Source organism: Arachis stenosperma, chromosome 9 (genome assembly GCF_014773155.1).
Source record: "Arachis stenosperma cultivar V10309 chromosome 9, arast.V10309.gnm1.PFL2, whole genome shotgun sequence".
In the NCBI taxonomy this organism is placed as follows: Eukaryota; Viridiplantae; Streptophyta; class Magnoliopsida; order Fabales; family Fabaceae; genus Arachis; species Arachis stenosperma.
The window spans coordinates 71,468,092-71,474,423 of record NC_080385.1 but is presented as its reverse complement, the minus strand read 5'-3'; the positions used below and the strand labels follow the sequence as shown (position 1 = coordinate 71,474,423).

The 6,332-nt window shown below is 36.7% G+C and overlaps 1 non-coding gene across 1 annotated transcript; it reads right to left on the bottom strand.

The window, feature by feature from the left end:
• Window positions 1-4,136: 4,136 nt before the first annotated feature.
• LOC130952393 (small nucleolar RNA R71) lies at window positions 4,137-4,244 on the bottom strand. The gene has a single exon (XR_009074574.1). It is a non-coding gene; the product is annotated as a small nucleolar RNA R71 (small nucleolar RNA).
• Window positions 4,245-6,332: the final 2,088 nt, after the last annotated feature.

Sequence of the window (6,332 nt, the reverse complement as noted above, 5' to 3'; positions counted from 1 at the left end):
CTAATTTAGCATTAATGTTTTAGATAATCTTTGTTGGATCCTATGATTGAGGTTATATTTTGCTACTTGGTCTTGAGTTTTTCATGCTTATCTTTTGAAAAATACCAAGTGATGAGAATTTCCTTCGAGCTTGTAACTCTTCTTGAATTACATGATTTGGCCACCATGTGATTTGAGCCTTATTTTGTGATTAGGCAACTTCTTGATGGATGATGTTGTGCATTTACCTTAATGCATTGTATTTTATGATTATATGCATCCATATGTGTTTGGCTTGAATGCTTTCATGCTTCTTTAATGCTTGTTTTACCTTACAAGTTCACTTAAAGCATCTCAAGCATAGTAGAATGAGTAAAGTTCATGCTTCTTTTGTGACATAACTTTTATGCTAATGTGTGTTCTAAACCGCACAATTTAGAATTCACACACGTATTTGTCATTAATGTCACACTAATTCACTCACTCAATTTTAGTGATTTACCTCATTCCAACAATTATGCTTCCTTGCTTTTGTATTACCCTACCTTATGGTGTTATATTTTTATTTTACATGATAAATGCACCACAAGCAATAACGGAAGCAAGACTAAGAACACGTAGCAATCCGGAGAGTCGTCGTACCCCCTTGCTCATCTTTGAGTGCACCGAGGACGGTGCAAACTTTTAAGTGTGGGGAGGTCGTCCGACCGTTCGATGATTTCGGGTGACAAGTTTCTAATCCCAACACTTTTGCATTTCATTCTAGGATTTTAGGATTTTTATTTGCATTCTCTTAATTTTTGTACATGTATGCACAATAAGCTTAGTCAAAATAATGAAAATTTTCAAGATTTCTATCTATAGGGCACCTTAATTGATTTGAGTGAAAACTTTTCATAAAACTTGCTTGAATTATATATATTGTGGATCATATATTTGAGCTAAGAACACAAGCAAGTGAGATTTGAGCCTATTGATGTGGTTACATTTTATAACCACTTATTTTCCATTCTTGTGTGCATTATTCTCTTTCTATGATTGCAATCTTTGATTTGTTTGATTCTTTATGTCCATTATTTTGTGTATTCATGCATTTATATGATTGAGGCCATCATTTCATTGAGCTTACTTACCCAAATAGCCAACCTTTTATATTCCTTTGTTAGCCAATTTGAGCCAACGATTAACCCACTTGTTCTTAATTTAGCACATTATAAGCCTTAAAGCGAAAAACAATAAATGTCCTTATTTGGATCTTTGATTAGCTTAGGCTAGAGTGTGTGAGTATCATTCAAGTGTGGGAACCTTGGGACATTGGGTGAATAAAAGGGTAATTTTGTATTGTTATTGAAAATATTGGGAATTGGGTACATACTCATGTATTGATCAAATGTAAAACCTTATGCATTGGGATTCTTATATATAGAAAAAAAAAAGAGAAAAACAAAAGAAAAAGAAAAAAAATATGAAAAAAAGAAAAAAAATATATAGAAAAAGAAAGAAAAAGAAGAGAAAAAAAAGAAAGGAATAAAAAGGGGACAAAATGCCCCAAATCAAAGTATAGTCCAATAAAATCAATGCATAATTGTTACGAATCAAGAAAAGAAAATGCATGAGTATGTGAAAAAGTGAGAAAATGGGTAGTTAGAGTAGAATTTAATTGTATAGGGTATTATATAGGTTAAGTGGAAAGTCTAAGCTTATCAAAGATTGAAATATCAAGTCCACTTAACCAAATATGCATCCTACCTTGACCCTAGCCCCATTACAACCTAAAGAAAAGACCTCATGATAAATGTATGCATGCATGAAATATGTGTTGATTGTTAGAAGAAGAACAAATCTTAGAAAGCATGATTAGGGGAGAATTGAGAGAATCAACCCTAAACACTTGAGCGAATAGAGTGCAAACACATCCGGTGAGGGTTTGATGCTCAATTACATGTTTCCACCTACAATCATCACTTTTCATGCAAGTTTGTAAAAATATTTAATAACTCAATTCAATTGTAGATTAGACTTGCTAGTCCTTAGCCCTTGTGCACATATACTTCTTGGGAATTAATTTATTTTGACCAAGCAATTGCATTCATGTAGATAGTTGCATATAGGTAGATTGCATTTAGTTAGTTTTCATTGAATAAATGTTGATCCCTTTGCTTTCTCTTAACTTAAGCATGAGGACATGCTTGGTTTAAGTGTGGGGAGGTTGACAAACCCCAATTTGACGGTTTATCTTGTATTGAATTTAGGGGATTTTATCACCTTTTACCCACATTTATTCAATGAAATAGCATGGTTTTGTATATTCTCCCTTAATTATGCTTAAGAGTGAAAACATGCTTTTTAGGACTTAAAATAGCTAAATTTAATTCTCCTTGATTCCATTAGATGCCTTGATATGTTTGCTAAGTGATTTCAGATTTAGAAGGCAAAGATTGGATCAAGGGAATGAAGAAAGAAGTATGAAAAGTTGGAGAACTCATGAAGAAATGAAAGAACCGGAAAGCTGTCAAGCCGACCTCTTCGGACTTAAACGACCATAACTTGAGCTACAGAGGTCCAAATGATGCGGTTCCAGTTGGGTTAGAAAGCTAACATCCGGGGCTTCGAAACGATATAAGATTTGCCATATTTGCTACACGTATGGTGGCGCGCACGTGCAAAGTACGCGCACGCGTCGTTGCTGCCACCTAGTTCACATAAAGCAACATGTGGCCAGCGATTTTAGAAGCCTTGTGGGCCCAATCCAACTCATTTTCTGATGCTATTTAAGCCAAGGATTGAAGGGGAAGCAACATACTTTCTCATACTTTAGATACTTTTGATCATTAGCTTAGTTTTAGGAGTTAGAGTTAGTTTTAGAGAGAGAAGCTCTCACTTCTCTCTAGGATTAGGAATTAGGGTTAGATTAGGATCTCATAGTTCTAGGTTTAATTCAAGTCTCCTTCTACTTCTATCTTCAATTGATGATTGCTACACTTTGGTTCTTCTTTCTATCCCTATCCTCTTGTTGTAATTTCTCTTATTTTGTTTCTAGGTTTTGTAATTGAGATACTCTTGTTCTTTTGTTTTCTTTTAATAATGCAATTTGAGATAATTCATGTGATTGTGATGTTGTTGATTGTTGTTTTGTTAATTCTTTGTAATTGTTGGTTGTTGATTCCTTTTATTCTTACAAATAAAAAATGCTTTCTTTCATTACCCTCCAAGTGTTTGATGAAATGCTTGAGAGGATGTTAGAGTAGGATTTTATGTTCTTGGCTTGAGAAGGTAACTTAGGATTTCTTGAGTCACTAGTGTCCAATTGATTGCTAGTTGATAGCCATTAACTCTAGCCTTCATTAATCCAATTAGTGGAAAGCTAGGACTTATGGACTAGGATTGATATAACTCACTTGACTTTCCTTTGTTAATTGATTTAAGGATGACTAAGTGGGATTAATCCTTGCAACTACCATACTTGTGGCTAGTGATAATGATGAAGACCCTTGACAACCAAATCTTGCCAAGACCATTTTGTTAATAAAGTTTTCTTACCATTTACTATTCATGTTTCTCATCTAAAACCCCAAATACAACTCACAACCAATAACAAAACACTTTATTGTAAATCCTAGGGAGAACGACCCGAGGTCCAATACTTCGGTTTATAAATTTAGGGGTTTGTTTTAGTGACAAACAACTTTTTGTATGAAAGGATTATTGTTTGGTTTAGAAACTATACTTTACAACGAGATTTTATTAGTGAAATTCTAAACCGTCAAAAATCCAATCGTCAAGGCGCATGGAGGATGCTTGGTGATTATACTACACCTACTTCCACTTTTTATGGAAAAAGCATCTCAATCCCTGCCATTGGAGCAAACAATTTTGAGCTGAAGCCTCAACTAGTTGCTCTAATGCAACAGAATTGCAAGTTTCATGGACTTCCATCAGAAGATCCCTATCAGTTTTTAACTGAGTTCTTGCAGATCTGTGAGACTATTAAGACTAATGGAGTAGATCCTGAAGTCTACAGGCTCATATTTTTCCCATTTGCTGTAAGAGACAGAGCTAGAACATGGTTGGACTCACAACCTAAAGATAGCCTGGAATCTTGGGATAAGCTGGTCACGGCCTTCTTGGCTAAGTTCTTTCCTCCTCAAAAGCTGAGCAAGCTTAGAGTGGATGTTCAGACCTTCAAACAAAAAAATGGTGAATCCCTCTATGAATCATGGGAAAGATACAAGTAGATGACCAAAAAGTGTCCTTCTGACATGCTTTCAGAGTGGACCATTTTGGATATATTCTATTATGGTCTATCTGAGTTCTCTAAGATGTCACTGGACCATTCTGCAGGTGGATCCATTCACCTAAAGAAAACGCCTGCAGAAGCTCAAGAACTCATTGACATGGTTGCAAATAACCAATTCATGTACACTTCTGAGAGGAATCCTGTGAGTAATGGGACGCCTCAGAGGAAGGAAATTCTTGAAATTGATGCTCTGAATGCCATATTGGCTCAGAAGAAAATGTTGACTCAGCAAGTCAACATGATTTCTCAGAGTCTGAATGGGTGGCAAAATGCATCCAACAGTACTAAAGAGGCATCTTCTGAGGAAGAAGCTTATGATCCTGAGAATCCTGCAATGACAGAGGTAAATTACATGGGTGAACCCTATGGAAACACCTATAATCCCTCATGGAGAAATCATCCAAATTTCTCATGGAAAGATCAACAAAAGCCTCAACAAGGCTTTAATAATGGTGGAAGAAACAGGCTTAGCAATAGCAAGTCTTTTTCATCATTTTTTTAGCAACAGACAGAGAATTCTGAGCATAGCTCCTCTAGCTTAGCAAACATAGTCTCTGATCTATCCAAGGCCACTTTAAGTTTCATGAATGAAACAAGGTCCTCCATTAGAAACTTGGAGGCACAAGTGGGTCAGGTGAATAAGAAAATCAATGAAACTCCTCCTAGTACTCCCCCAAGAAATACAAAAGAGAATCCAAAAAGTGAGTGCAAGGCCATTGATATAATTAAAATGGCCGAATATAAGGAGGAGGGGGAGGATGTAAATTCTAATGAGGAAGACCTCATGGGATGTCTCCCAGATAGAAAGGAGTTCCCTATTGAGGACCTAAAGGAATCTGAGGCTCATATAGAGACCATAGAAATTCCATTAAACCTCCTTCTGTCATTCATGAGCTCTGAGAACTATTCTTCCTCTGAAAAGGATGAAGATGTAACTGAAGAGCAAGTTGCTCAATAACTAGGAGCCATCATGAAGCTTAATGCCAAGTTGTTTGGTAATGAGACTTGGGAAGATGAACCTCCTTTGCTCATTAGTGAACTAAATACATGGGTTCAGCAAACTTTACCTCAAAAGAAATAAGATCCTGGTAAATTTTTAATACCCTGTACCATAGGCACCATGACCTTTGAGAAGGCTCTGTGTGACCTGGGGTCAAGTATAAACCTTATGCCACTCTCTGTAATGGAGAAGCCAAGGATCTTTGAGGTGCAAGCTGCAAGAATCTCATTAGAGATGGCAGACAAATCATTAAAACAAGCTTATGGATTAGTAGAGGACGTGTTGGTAAAGGTTAAAGGCCTTTACATCCCTGCTGATTTCATAATCTTAGATACTGGGAAGGATGAGGATGAATCCATCATTCTTGGAAGACCCTTCCTAGCCACAGCAAAAGCTGTGATTGATGTTAACAGAGGAGAACTAGTCCTTCAACTGAATGGGGACTACCTTGTGTTTAAAGCTCAAGGTTATCCTTCTGTAAACATGGAAAAGAGGCACGATAAGCTTCTCTCAATACAGAGTCAAACAAAGCCCCCACAATCAAACTTTAAGTTTGGTGTTGGGAGACCACAACCAAACTCTAAGTTTGGTGTTGAACCCCCACATTAAAACTCTAAATTTGGTGTTGGGAGGTCCCAACAATGCTCTGAACATCTGTGAAGCTCCATGAGAGCTCTCTGTCAAGCTATTGACATTAAAGAAGCGCTTATTGGGAGGCAACTCAATTTTTATTTATCTATATTTCTATTGTTCTTTTATGTTTTATTAGGTTTATGATCATGTGGAGTCACAAAACAATTGTAAAAATTAAAAATAGAATAAAAAACAGCAGAAGAAAAAGCACACCCAGGAGGAAGAGCTTACTAGCGTTTAAACACCAGTAAGGAGCATCTGGCTGGCGTTTAACGCCAGAACAGAGCATGAAGCTGGTGTTGAACGCCAGAAACAAGCAGCAATCTGGCGTTTAAACACCAGGATTGCACCCTGAGGAAAGCTGGCGTTAAATGCCAGAAACAAGCACCAAGCTGGCGTTTAATACCAGAAACAAGCATAGAG